At 39.6% G+C, this 15,570-nt stretch overlaps 1 protein-coding gene across 1 annotated transcript in view; it reads right to left on the reverse strand.

Moving 5' to 3' along the window:
- Window positions 1-15,570, reverse strand: part of SLC35F1 (solute carrier family 35 member F1) — a gene marked incomplete at both ends in the record, with an annotated part of 245,584 nt that overhangs the window by 191,679 nt on the left and 38,335 nt on the right. The gene's annotated exons all lie outside the window — the stretch shown is intronic.

Here is a 15,570-nt window from a genome sequence, read left to right on the forward strand (position 1 = left end):
AAGCAAATCCAATCTTAACCAAGTGCTGGTGTCATGAGGCAGCAGAACTTAGTCAAGCAATGAAGTGGAGAAAATGAGTTGTATTAACAACTAATGTACACAGGAATCTCAGGTAATGCTGCACAAACTAGAACTGAATGGCACTGGGGCAGAAACAACAATGTTGATGTCTGACCTGGCATATTTAAACAAAGAGAACTACTTTTCTGATCCAAATACACTATTATTACATTAAAAAAAGTAGAGAAAAGCAAGAAAAGAAATTGAATGAGGTAGAAAACCAGTATCTCAAAGGGCGTTTTTGTACACAAAGCCTTGAAAATATCTATTAAGGTCACACAGTCAATATAGAAGTACTGACAGTCTTGGCAGTTTTATGCGCTTTGGGCTCTCACTAACCAAGACCACAGTCTAATTCAACTCTTCCACCACTGGCTCTTTAGTACTTAAGATTGTGTGTGTCAAATCATTTGCCTGAATTTAAAAAATCCTAGATACTATCTATAGTTTGGAGAAGAGGAGACTGCGGGGGGACCTTATTAGTGTATATAAATACATAAAGGGGGAGTGTCATGAGGATGGAGCCAGGCTCTTCTCAATGGCTAACAATGATAAGACAAGGGGTAATGGGTATAAACTGGAACACAAGAGGTTCCACTTAAACTTGAGAAGAAACTTCTTCTCAGTGAGGGTGACAGAACACTGGAACAGGCTGCCCAGGGAGGTTGTGGAGTCTCCTTCTCTGGAGACATTCAAAACCCGCCTGGACACATTCCTGTGTAACCTTATTTAGGTGTTCCTGCTCTGGCAGGGGGATTGGACTAGATGATCTTTTGAGGTCCCTTCCAATCTCTAACATACTGTGATACTGTGATACTATCTTGTATATTGCCTTGGCTGAGATGCTCTGCAATATTAGTGCATAACACAGAAATGGCAAGGCTCAGGAGGTCAAGTTGACATGAGATAAGGAAAAAGCATGAGAGAAGCAACACATTGTGCTCTGCTGCTGCTCCAAGAATGCCTGAAAACAAAGCAGCAGCCCTCCCTGTTCACCAAGCATGCATCCTGCATGTGTGTAGAGGAAAGTTAGCCATAAGACAAGGTTGATGAGGCACAGGGAATGCACAGGACATCTTCTACACACCATGCATGCAGCACTCCAAATAAAGAAAACAGGAAAGAAGGTTTCGGTAATAAAAGCAACTAAGATAAATACGTTCCTAAGTAGCTCTATCCCAGCAACTGTATGTAACCTCTATATATTGTTGTCTAAGCTAATGTTCTCCATGATTAGTGCTTAAAACTGTCCTAGCATCACTTACATTACTGTAATTAGGACCTCTTTTTCAGGGTATAATTTCTGCTCCTTCAGACTCAGCCAGATCCACTTATATTCACTTAGTCACATGTAACTTATGCTTCTTCATTCGTCAGCTCTGAATTCAGCACAGTAATTTACCTACTTCTGCATTTAAATTGTGCTTGGCCTTCAGTTTCGTAGTGGAAGTAGCCACTTGTTCCTTGCTGTGGCTCATGTCTCATTTCTTTGACTACAACAGCTTCAGCAAAACAACACAAAAAGAGTTGATTTCAAGCACTTCAGTCAATGAGTACCTTCTACAGAAGAGCACTAAAATAACACCACTGGGCTAAAATAACACCACTTCCACATTAAAACTAACACAAAAAAGCCTGCTGTTGACGAATGATAGAAATGTAATTAGTACGAGTTCAAAGCATTGCTTAAATTACTATTATTTAGAAGAGCCCTCTATACTTGCTGTTAGGCTTTTGACATACTCTGAGAATCAGTAGTAACTGAAGGAGGAGTGCACGCCCCAGAAGAGCTCACAATCGTTGTATGAAATCAGAGGGATTTCATTAATTGATAACACACCAGGCCCTACCGCTGCTAAGAGATGTGGCAGCCAAAAGCTATGTTTATCACATGAAGCTTTGTAGCACACTGGGAAGGGATGGTATGTGTGTGCTTTAGGAAGAGTTTTACTTGCCTGTTGAAGAGGCACTGTTATACTGACAGGAATCACAAGCATGGGCTGGTACCACAGCAGCTGTCAAATTCCTTCCATATCACCTGAGAAGAACAACAGGTGTGTATCTCTAGAAGAGATACGAAGCAATATTGCACATTTTCATGGTTTCCTGGTTATTGTGGTGATAGCCACCATTGTTGATGATCTTTCCAATGTCATGAAAGATGATAATTATAAAATCTTCAGAAAAGTTCCTGAGATAAAGCTCAATAACATTCCACAAAGATTCTGCATCCAGAGTTAATGAAAGATAGGAAAAATAAAGAACAGCCTCCAGGGTAAGCAAAAGCATATTCCAGAAACTAGTGATGTAGCCAGACTCATAGCATTTCATTTACCATGTACCTTTAGAAATGCAAACACAAATCGTAACTCAAAGTTGCCATTAAAATTGAGGTAAATACTAGATTTATTTTATGTCTATGACTTCGCCGCCTTTTCTCTGCTTCTGAATCTGTGTTACCATATTCACAACGTGCTACATTTTTCCAGTACAGTGCTTCTGAACCTCCAATGACTCTGCCTTTGATTTTCTGCAAATCTAGGTTGGAATTTTACAGGCCTCTACTTGGTATAAAGAATGTTACTCTGGTTTTTAGCTTAAATGTTACATTTTTCTGGCACATCAGCCTAATTCTCTTACTTTGCTCCTGATTTACATCATCGCATGCATACGCTAAAATAAACTCATGACTGAAATCAGAAATTTTGGATGTTTTAGTCTTTACAAAGCAGCCTGCAGAATAAAAGATTCTGCTCCCTAAAGAATGAGAGTCTGGCAATTCAAGCGCTATTTTGAATATTTTCTTTCTTCTTTAGGGAGTTCATTTTCTACTCTCTTGGGATCTTGTACACACCCCTTAAAAAAAAAGTCTTCTGAACAACCTTCTAGTTTTACACTATTTCTGCCAGATTTTAATGACCTTTGATACGACTGCTCACACAATGTTCACATTTTATTCTGGTGGGATATACAGTGTAAGAAATATTTCTGCACTCCCCCAGCCTTCCCTGAAGGAAGCATTCTAACATGGTACAAAGGGAGTACAATCTTGTGCAGGATGCTGGGAGAGCACCCACCAGACCTTCCTCTCTTTGCCATCTACACTGCATCACAAGGGAAAAGGTTTGGGGTGATGATGTGCTGTTGGAGCAATGAGCAATACACATATTTTCTTTTTTATAAGACCTTGCTGCCTGACTTCCCAAAGCCTTGTGAGGATTTTAGACAAAAGACAGCTATGTGCCAAAGAGGTAATGGACCAAGAGAATCAGCATCTTCATGGAATAGGGAAGCCAACTGAACCAAACAGAGAAAACAGTAAGCAGATATGATTACTGAGTTTTGAAATCCTACTGGCTATCTCAGTACTTCTAAATGTCCAAGGTCTTTTTTGTTTTGGGCTCTGTTTGTTTGAAATTTTTTTGGGGTGGAGGTTTTTGTTGTTGTTTTTCAGTTTGTTTCATTTTTTTTTTGATAAATTAAACTAATTTGACCAAATAAATGATACAAAATCTCCAGTTATCACAGCATTCATAATAGCTCATCAAACAGAGCTGTCATTTATGTTCTGGTTCTTCCCCTTCTGACAGAAGAGACTCTGCAAGAACAGGAGCAATGTATAACGAAGGCACAGCAAGTCCTCCCTGGGTTTCGCTGACTACCCACCAAAAGCCCAGGATGGGGATGTGAAGCTCCTCAGTACAAAAAGACCGGAGGCAAAGCTAGTTTGAATTAAACTGACATATTTTAGACATTCATGCAAGCATAAAATGAAACAGTGGGGGGTTTCAAGAACAGGCCTACACTTTCTTACTTGTGATGATAAATTTAATACAAGTGATTTTCTTAGCACCCTGAAAGCTTAAACTGTTCATAGGGGAGGTAGCTCCTTCACAAATAGCATGCAAGAAGGTAATTGTATGACATCTCACCCAATATGACCTTAGGATTCAGAAGCCATGAATCAGTTCAACGCTGCCCTGTTCAGCATTTTTAACAGTTTTTTCTGGTATGTTATATATGGAAAAATTGGCACCTGGACAAGCACCAAAGTCTCCCAAACTGGGGATTAGAGTGAGCTCATCCCATCGTGGTAAGAACTAATCTTTGTTCTCAGTGTGACATCTTGCATTAATAGGAGATCATTTTCTCACAATCACCGCCATTCATTTGGAGTGCAATGGGGTCTGCATCGAACAACTCCTCATTGAATTGCAGAAAACAGGGAAATAACTGCCGAGTTTTCCCGGCTACGCTATTGATACTTAAGTGCTGTTCTCTGTGGGGACATAACAGCTTAACTCCAAAGAGGCTGTGACCTATTTCCATGATTACTGCTGCACTAATGAACAAATGGTTTCTAAAGGACATAACTGCACTGCAGAAGATTGGAGAAAGATGGACACTCCCAAAAGAACAGGCTGGGTTAGATAAAAGATATAACTCCAGGAATTAGTTACTTTAATTCTGTACTGAACAACAAAATAAAGGTTTGTGCACACATCCACACTTTCACATTACACACTTTCATAGTACACATCAATACTTTCATATTGATTCTGTGGTTTAGTTCTGAATCCTCTTGACTTTGAAGCTATTCTCACAGCATCTTACATTTGGAGGAGATGGAAGGGTGAGGATCTGGAAACACGTGTATTGGCCACATGTCCAGCTCTACCATGGCTGTAGAAAGCAATAAAAGAAGCCCACACTAATACAAAACACTTTTCACAAGACAGTGTCTTCTGTGCTGTGTCTGTTTCACTAAGGAAAGCTTAAATCACAATCAAACCAAAAAAATCTAATTTTCATTGAGCATCTACCTTTTCACCTGATTTGGCATCAGAGGTGGCAAGGACTAAAAGATCAGCAAGATCATGGAAACCCATGAATGAATTTAAAGTAGCACCAGAGCTCATTTGGGCTCCATGACCTTGTTTTACATGAAACAACCATCCAAGTTACTTTATTCAGGAGAGCACAGTTACATGATTCTATGACTCATCCCTAAAAAATCATATTCAATCTCTCCTAGCTGTGGATTGGATTTAAATAGTACTAGATGAAATTGGCTCAGTCATCTATGTGAAAAGCTGCTGGTTTGTTTGAGAAAATGCTTATGTAAAAACCCACCAATTACTAGAAAGTTTGCAAGTTTAACTTGAGGGGAAAAAAGGCCTCTGTGCTTCTAACCACTGACTGGGCTAAACTCAACACAGAAGTGCAACAGACAAGACCCTGCTACATGAGTGATTTGCTCAAAACAACACAAGTGGTTATAACTTTGCTAAGTGAGAGAGATCTGATCTGCTCAACAGGGTGCAAATGATCATTTGCCAGCTTAATGGCACAGATATGCAGCCAAGTCCAGCTGTGCCCTTCCTAGGGAGGGAAGACTACATAACGCATGATTTTTAAGCTCATTACATCAGTTTCTTTCCTTTCCATATAACTGGCACACAGATTTCCAAAGCAATTTATATCCACAAAAGATTTAAGGAAGAAACACTAACTGCTTTAAAATGACAAAAGAATCCCATCTCTCTGACTTTAGCCCTGCAGAAGGGATCAATTCATCTAAGATTTGCATCTGGGCTTTCTCTGTAGTTCATGGATGAGACAAGAACCTGCAGAGGATAATTCCTCCCATTTGTCTTGCACAGCAGTATTCACCACAGAGAAATATCCTGGTTCTTCACAGATCTGTTTTGACCAGATAGTCAATCTGGCACTTCAAAAGCCTTTCCTGGGGAAAGTGGTGCTTAAAGTGTGTGTTTCCCAGGGTGCAGTGGTTCTGTTGAATCAATACTTTCCAAAGAAAATCAGTTTGTGCAGATATAAACCAGCTCTCCTCACTTAGGCTGTTTTTGCCAAGGAACTAAATCAGCAAACCTCTACTAAGGGCTTTGTCAAGTAAAACAACTTTAAAAGGGGTGTTAACAGTTCAGAGAGAATTCCCTCTAGCTGCACGTTTCGACCACTGGCCTGCATCTGCTGCTATTTTCTGCATCCCAAACAAAAAAGTCTTGCTCAAAAAGCTGCCACAACCTCTTTGCAAAGTGGTCCGCGATAATTCAGTGCATGTGGATTAATACATTTATCCTGCACTCTGATCTAAGTGTTCTTTGGGTCATTTACTAATTAAGAAGGAACACGGTTTGGGAAGCAAGCCCTTAGCAACTTTCTCAATAGCAGTGGATTAATTTCAAAGTAAAATGAAGAATATGCAACTCCCTTGTTAAACAGTGAAGAACTGCAGATGGCAAACCCTGGAACAGGTTGTCCAAAAAGGCAGTGGATTTCCCGCTGTTGCAGATTTTTTTGATCTGAACTGCATAAGGCTATGAACCATACAGGTTTTCAGTCAGTCTGAGCAGGCAACTGGACTAGAGACTGTCAGAGGTCCCTTTCAACATAATATTTCAGTGATCCTATAAGGTCCTCCAAAAATCAAGTTTTGTGTTTTCGTACACATTCTCCAATTTGAATTTGTCACTGATGGGTGAATCAGCCAATGTTAAAAAAGTTAACCAAATATTTATATATTTGCCTTCGCCTTCATTTACAATCTTATTTCCTTGCTGCAGGGAACTGGAAGGACAGGGGTGCAGAGGGGAGGTGATGGTGTATAAAAATAGACCTTAATGTATGAAAATCAGAAGCACTACGTTTGAGTTTTAACCCACAGAAGTTCATGAATATGCAACAGAATTTCTTTCTTTGAGTTTTACTGCTTAAAAGTATAGCATATTTAACTCAAAGATAGACAGCTAACATAAGTAAATATACATCTCTATCAATATTGAATTACATATAATTTGCCACTAAAGAGACTCCATATGTGTGCATTTATTGATAACTGCCTTGAGCAATTATACCAAGCAGAGGGCCATTCAACACTGCCATCATTATATACTGCCTAGTCTCCTGAAAAAAATTCCCAAGTTACATGTGACTTCTGACACACTTTTCCCTAGATTTGACCCCTAAATAACACAGAAATCGCACAAAGATTCTAAGTGCCCTTAAATCCATTATACATGAGGCAATTACAAGACTTCAGCTGAGGATGATTACTCGTGTTAATCTCAAACTGTATTTTATTAAATACTTGAAACTGAAAAAATAAAAGTTGTTCTCTTAAGCAAGATTCAAAACCAGGGCTTATAAATACGTGTCATGGCTAAGTAGATAAACTATACTAGTGTTTTTAAAGGTACTGAAAAATCTCCCCATTGTTAGCGTTGTATCTTATGTATGCCCACTCAGTGTCACAGAGCATTCTCCAGGCTAGGCTGAGTAGGACCCTTCGTTCTATTTTCTTTTTTCCTGTCTTTATAATAAAAGGAGTGATCCATTCTTAAAAAAATCAGACTTTTTAATCAAATTACTTTTTATTGCAGTGCTCTAGGTAACTGGCAATATCCCCCATCTATCCTGCAGTTTTCTGTGGCATATTATAATCATCTAAATTTTGTATTATTCTTCCTGAAAAATGCATGTATACTGTAAATTCTTTGAGATAGGTCTGTTTTGTCTGGTTTTGTTCTATAAGCCCTTATTTTTCTGAACCCTCTAGTTGCTATTGCAACATCAAAGTTAAATAATGTTCCAAATGTGCCACCCTGGTCACACTTCAGCTGAGAGTTTTCAGCAAAGATTCTGGAATGCTTCAATATTTCTGGTTTGTAATGAGTCTGTTCAGAGTTGTATGCGATCTCGCCTTTTTGTGCAATTCTTCTGCAATCAAGATACAGAGCATGTGTATGCATATGCTTTTTAACACAGAATAAGTCAATGAAACTGAGCAGTTCAAGCTTCCCCCCCACTGTTTAAGTAGCCAAAAATCAATAGTCAGACATTGTTTTTAGCTGCTGTTTCGGGCTCTCAGATTCTGGAATGTTTTCTTGCTAAATGCAGACAACAGAGTGACAACTACAAATGAGCTATTTTAAGACACTTTCTAAATTCAGTGGCTATAAAAGTACTTTCAAGGAACAATTCATTAAAATCTTTTTATTTTTTTTCTTCCCCATTTTGCATGATATGCATCAATCCCAGATTCTCTGCATGGAATAGTCCAGACATGAGCTGAGATGAGTCTGCCTCCACATTGATGATTCCTCAACACTTCTGGTAGTCTTAAGCCATGTGTTACCCACCCCTCCCATCTGACTTATATTAAGAAGTGTTTCTCAGCTCAGAAAGGTGATGAGATAAAACCTTCCAAGGGTGACTGGAACACAGAGAAGTTCTGGCTGATTTCACAGTACGCTGGCATAGCAGAGTACAATCTTCCATAGTTATTTATACTTATTTCCATACTGCCTGAACTTGCAATTGATTGCTCTTTCTAGAAATCATCTGCCACAGAAGGAAAACAAAGAGAAACTTTAAATCACTGTTTGACAATGCCAATGCCTCAATCTCATGAAACGTGAACCCCTTAAGCAGTTTTCTAACCCAGTCTTCCTATTTCTGGTGTGAATTATCAGGATGCAGACAACCTTTGTGACCCTAGAATCAGAATAAAGGAATAATGCCTATATTATCCTTGCGCCTAGAAGTTCCCAAGTGACTGGTGGCTCTGGGTGTTCGTCTTGAAATACAGAACAGGGACAGGCGTTAATATATTGTAAAAACCGAAGCATCTGAAAAATCACTGCTCTTTTCTAAAATCCTAGGCCACAGCCAGCTTAGCTTCTTGGCACATTTGCACACCAAATGTTCCTCAGCATTCTGCAATGAAAATTTTTATTTCATTCCTGTCTCACTGCACTCCATTTTACATTTGTGCGCTGTACTACAGCAGTGCAGTAAAGCTAACAGGAACAGTATAGCCGAGAAGTGACTCGTGCTGCTTCCTTTGACTAAAACTTTGCTCTCATAACACCACCACTCACTGTCGGTTTACCCAAAATCCATCCACGGAGTTTGGGAAAGCCACTTTCAGTGCAGCACACAAACATAAACTAAACAATTTACCTACGTGTTCAAAATCCCACAGTAACAAAGCTCTTTATGATAGAGAAATTCTTCTCCTCCATACCAGATTTAACAGCCTCGTGCAAACTGTGGGTAAAACAAACAACGTAGCAACAAGAATATTATTTCTATTATATTATTGTTTTCTTCAGCTCTTATCAGAGTGCCAAGGTTTGTACTATTCATCCTTGCTTTGAAGGCAGCTCTGTCAGAGCAGAAAGACACCTTTCCCTTGTCCTTTCCAGGCCTAGTCCCCTGAGACACTGACTTCAATAAGAGGTATTGGTACTCAGCAGAAATGGGCTTTTGTTAATAACTGGTGGAGAAATACAATCCTAAATCTAGTAACTTTGCTGCCAACTAAATGAAGGCATTAGCACACTGATTCGATATATACAGAGGAACTGCATTTAAAGTGCCAGTCCACTGGGACCTCTTACCTTTGCCAAAACCCCACCTTTGATCCTAATCTACCTTCTTCACTGCTTCTCATATTCCTTCTTCCTGTCATTTATAAGGAAATTCAACAGTAAAAAGCTACATTTCACTTCTTGCATTTGATCTGCTGCTCCCAGCAATTTCACAACTGCCCCTTTTAGTGGTTTTTGAGCTCATTGAAGTCTCCAGCAATTTCTTCAAATTTGAGGTTTCAACTTTATCTCCATCCCCTTTAGCCAATTCATGACATTTGACAGTTCAGATTCAACACAACATCATGATTCACACCATCTACTCTCCTTGTGCTACTGCACTGCCAGCCTCTTGTCTAACAATTCTTGTTACGCTTCTCTATAAAGCATCATGACTTTGTTGCTTCCTCCATTTCCTCCTTACCCACTTAAGTCTGGCATGAATAGTATCAGCTTTATTTATTTGGTTTCCTGTGGGGGTATGTTGTAAGGCTGTTCCGCTCTAGTTGAGTGGGATGCAGAAAGGGAAAGTCTCTGCCTACTTGCTTCCAGCTGCAGTACATTGCAGGGGGTGGAAATCACTGGTGGGAGCAGGATGCTGTTCCTTTCCCAAAAGCAATGGGCTGTGCTACCCTGGGGGGAAACCTTCCAGACCACAGGACAGGCAAAAGTAGAAGACAAACAGGAAGTTGGTAGGAAGCCAGGTGAGAATCAGAGGTAACATCAAGACAAAGGTTTTCCCTAGAGCAGCAAGGAATTCTATGGAAGCTGTTGAAACCAGGAAGTCACCAAAATGAGAAAGATTGAAGCTGCAAGGACAGAGTGAACAGGATTTACTTTTTTATGCTTCTATTTTAGCCTGTTCCTATTCAGAATTCTCAGTGTTAACAGAGTTAACTGCACCCGGATCACTTTTAACATCACTCAGCCGGTATGCAAGAAGCCTTCTCCATGTTCTTGCCCTCTTGGGTCTACCACATTGAAGCCATATCCAAACATTGCCCTATTTCTTTCTGGAAGATAAATTTCTATCCAAAGATTCCTTCTTCCACTAATTTCAGTGGCCACTACTGTCTCTTCTCTACTTCAAATTGATTAGTAAGCCCTTCTTCTATGATGTATAAATTAAAATATTAGGTATGTGGCAATGTAAATGTGTTCATCTTGACCCTTCCCACTATACATTGCTCTGTAGAACAGATGCTGTAAAGAGAGTAAGACTCATCTAGGTGACTATGCACAGGTATCCACAGAGGTACCAGCTACAGTTTAGGATTGTAATTGATGCAGATCTAGCCAATACGATCAGTGGAGCCTAGAGAGTGATTCAACTTCTGTTTAAGTCAACACCTAAGATACAATCCACTTGTCAAATATAGGACATAGACAACTTGCTATACATAACTGTCTAATTTCATAATAACCGAAATACCTATTCTAGCTTCCAGCTGCCAGTCCAAAGGGGCATGGAGCAGGTCTCCTGCAAGCCTCTATGGCACCTACCCACCCGCAATGACGTCTCAGATTCTCTAGTGTGTCTGAAATACCGCTATACTTTGTTTAGACAACTGAATTGAGCCCATACTGGTAAATAACTGAACCACTGCCCTCCGGGCTTTATCGACTGGAAGCTTTGGCACTCAGTACACACTGCAATACTCAATGTAGGTGTCTTCACTTCAACCCAAGTTGTACCCGCTGTGTCCTCCAGGAGGCACTGGCAGTGCTTTTGTGGATGTAGCAGGAATTCAGCACATAGCAATAGCAAAAAAAAAAAAAAAAAAAAAAAAAAAAAAAAAAAAAAAGAAGAAAAAATTGTCCTTCCTTCATTTCACTGTGCAAACATTTACCTGTTCATCTACAATTCAGGGGGGATCTATCCTGTACCTTGCTCATTAGATGAATGGGATGAGCGGGTCTGCCCTCAGTGGCAGCAAACTTCTGAAGCTGCCTGTAGAAAAGCAGAAACTCTTGCAAAACCAGCATGATAAATAAGTCACTTCGCTTTCTTTGCATGAATGGATTCATTATGTGCAGATGTTCATTGCACTTCTACAAGTTTTTACGGAAGAACAAGTCACACCATTATTGTGTTATTTGACCAGAAACGAAGCATGGACTAACACCATCCAGGGCAGGGGAGGAATTAAAAATCCTGTGTTTCTGAGTTAGAACCTTAGGCAAATCTAAAACATATGTCCAAAAACGAGCAAGAATATACCTGGAGATGTTAGATGACTCCTGTGATGAATAACAATTCATCAGAAAATAAGAAACTGAATTTTTCATTACACTGCTGTCTCTGTAATATCCTTTAATCTGCTTCAGCAATTTCACTTCAACATCCAGAAAACCACTTTAAACTGTACTCTGACAGATCATCTCCAAAATGAAGAAAAAAATTAAGCACAAACTATTTCATTGCAGAAAGCAAAGAAGCTGAGCATCCATGGCAATTTTCTAATTCTATTTATGCCTTATACTTAAAAAAAGTGACTCATATGAGTATCTACACCGGCAGCTACAGGAAAAAAGCTAATTATAAATTGTATCTCAATACTTTCATTGAGTTACATGACAGAGTTCCTTATTTTCAAATCTTATGGCAGCAGAGTATGAAAACCCTCTTTCAGAAACTACTGACATCTTTTTAGGTTAGACAAAACAGTAACTCAGAAGCACCCCCATGTACTAGCAGGGAATCAGACCACCACCACAACCACAGTTTTCTGATCTCTTCAGCCACAGATATGGTCTAAATAGAAAAACATTATTTTGGGAAAAAAATATCTCAAACACTGCAAAAGTGATGCTAGGGCAAGGTAGCTGATGAAAAAAAATGCTTTACAGTGTAAAAGCATGGTTAATCAGGACGCTTTTTTATTAGGAAGGGCAGACATCAGGGGAAAGTGTTGTCAGGACCCTCTTCAGGACAGGCTAGTACTTTAAACTTTCCTTGATTAGTCTACAATACTAACCCTGTTGAAATACAAAGTTTCTAAATGACAGCCAGTAGGAAATGCTTTTTCTACCAACAACCAGACTGAACCCCACAAAATAGAAATCTCCAGACAACAGTATAACGTCATGTTAACCACAGCCAGTACAGAGTTAACATCCTGTGTGCATCCTACATCTGATGCTTAGGTGCCTCAGCAAAAGACAAAGAAGATAAATAGAAAAATCCTCTATTGCAGATGTTCAAACCTGTAACTCTCAGTGTTTGCAGTAGGGCATGTGAGTTTACAATTCTTCTATTTATTTGCTTATTTTGGCATGTGATTCACTGCAGGACTCTAAAGTACCAAAAAAAGAGCTGTGGCCATACTACAGAACAATTTAAGCACAGGTGTTAACTGGAAATCCTTCACTATGGCACAGGGGAAAGAACCAGAAAATTTATCCCCAAATCTATGACACTGTACACAGCAAGTTAGCCCTATCTAGTTTCTGGCCACCCTAGCATCACTGTAAAAGATTTACAGTAGAAGTTCACTCTAGCAATTACCTTCTGATTGCGTGCAAGAGGTCTGCTGCCTATCTACCCAAACACTACAGCTAACCTATGCTCAACCTAGGAAGGCACCAAAACTGTGGCTCTATTGAAGGCAACAGATCCCATTACGTTGTTTAAAATTGAGAAGATCTTTAAGGGCTTTCCTTCCTACCATAAACTAAAAAAAAAAAACCAAAACCACCAGCAACAAAAACCTCCACACGCAAACTGCTAAATCAAAAGTATCCAACGTAAACAAAAATCTACTACACAGTATTTGGTTTCCATAGCACAAGTCATAGCTGAAAAAGATACTCATTACAGCACTAGTGCAGCTACATTAATTACAGCTACATCAATTAGAGCAAATTTCTGTAATTTAGCTAGGTTGGCACTTGAAAGTTTAGACCTTTGGTCCATCTCTCCTCAACAAGTTGGTGAACTTTTAAGTTAGTGCTGTGGGGGTTACAGAGGTAGCCATTCAAAGGTGGTGATGTTTCATGAATGTTATGTCTTCAGCTGCCCTTGTGTTATCAAGGGAGCTAATAAAACTGGCTTGCAGGCATACTTCAGCCTGTTTGAGCTATTGCCTGCTACAACCCTCTCCCCCTAGGATTTCGTCTCTCATTTTGGGCCTACTCTGTCAAGTGTTAGTCTACAGCATTCTACATTGCTAAAGAGCCTTTTAAACTCAAAGCGGTAATTTCAACAGCCACCAAAAACCCCTCAGTTTGCCTTCACAGGCTACATGAAACAGGGTAGGAAAACCAGAAAACCTCTGGGTCAAGTTTCCTCAAATGCTGCAGAGTTTTTAATCAGCCCATGTTCTTTTCAATAAGACCACAACACTGCAACAATGGAGACGTTTCCCATGCAAGGATGGGGTAAAGGGGAAGTGAGCAGGAGCCACATGTCAGGAGTTAGCTCTTTACATGTGGTCAGTGCCTCTCGGAGATTTTTACATTCCAGCACAGTCATGCCTCAGCTGAGATTCTTGCCAGCCCAAACACTTTTCACTTTTTATAGTTATCAAGTAATGCTGAAAAAAGAACTTAATGTTAGCACATGCTTTCTCTCCCCTACAGAAATAAGAACCCCACATTTGGCTCTGCCAGCCCGCCCCTGCTCTCTCAGACACCCCGCAGCCACAGCAAGCAATTATGGGTCAGCACAATGGAGTGTGCAAAAACTCTTTATATTGCTGTCACCCGTGAGACTCCAGAGAAATTTAATCTCAGACAGTCTAAAGAACAGAGAACCAGAGACAGTCAACTAACAAACAATTTCCTATCAGTATCAGTGCTGTTAGTGACTTGTATCCCAGACATGCATTACAGGGCAGAGAAGAAAAACTAGCAGATCTGGATTTTCATATTTTTTTTTAACTCTGTAAATAGCACAAGTTAAATGAAAACAGAAGTTTTACAGGGTAGGGTTCTCCTTTTTTGTTTTCAGTATAAATGCCAGCAATTCATTAAAGAATATGTGCAGGGAACCAGAGATGAAGCATTCCTACAATTGAAGTAAGTGAACAGGAGCTAAGGTCTAGTAATTATATAGGACAAGGAACCCTTTCACCTTTCTATTTTATGGCCCATTTTATGGCTTTGGCATTGCATGGGATACTACTAAAAGGAAAAGAGAAGTGGTTATAACTACTGCTTACTTAAACAACTCAAGTTACATACGTAATACTCAAGCCCGTATTTTCTCTCTGCTTATTATCCCATTGTGACTAAAACTCTCCTATTCTGAGTTCACACCAGGGTGTTTGCACAAAGCTTTATATAGGAAAAAAAAAAAAATCAAGGCACTACTTATTGCTTAGCCTTTCAAGCAATACCAAGAGATCACTTAATTTGTATCAAGCAATGGAAAGCTTTAGCACTTGGCAATTTGCTTGGCAGTTCAGTAGAATATCTGATCTGCAATAATTATTTTGGAATACTGTCAGTTTTTCTGAAATCAATCTCCCTGTTATTAATTTATATCCAAAACTGTAACTGTGCTTTCATTTCAGAGTAAAGGCTCTACAAAAAGTTTTTTTCCTGGACTAATTATATCTGAATATTTACTCTGGAATAACTACTTCAGTCCGTTTCCAATTGAAGACAATGCCTTTTGCCACAACAATAACTGGAGCTCCCCAGGAAACATTATTTGGGCTTTTTTTGCACTCAAAGTTTAATTTTTCAGCAGTTAAAGTTTTTAAGTGAACTGCAGCTTCAGCTGAAAGAACGGGTAGGACAAACAGGGTACTGAAACTTTCTAGCCACAAAAGTACTGCCCTGCAGCCCAAGTCCATCAAAACCTTCTTTCCCAGTGACTGGTCAAAACTCTCCTTAAAAGAGCACTAAGGCCTCTTTTCTTGGGTGAAGGTATTTCAGACTTTAACCTTTTCATTCATGCCTCAGTTTCCAGACCAAATTCTACATTACATCAGTCAAGCTCACCACGGTGCCTCACTAGCAGCTAGCCAAACCAATTCACTGCAGACGATGTGCTGCTCATTTTAATTTACCTATATCATTTAGTACAGGTAACAAACTTTGAAACACTTCCTCCATATTTAAAGACCCCAGTGCCACGCAGGAAGACAAGAAGGATACCGAACACAGG

Source organism: Psittacula echo (assembly GCF_963264785.1).
Source record: "Psittacula echo genome assembly, chromosome: 4".
Classification (NCBI taxonomy): domain Eukaryota; kingdom Metazoa; phylum Chordata; class Aves; order Psittaciformes; family Psittacidae; genus Psittacula; species Psittacula echo.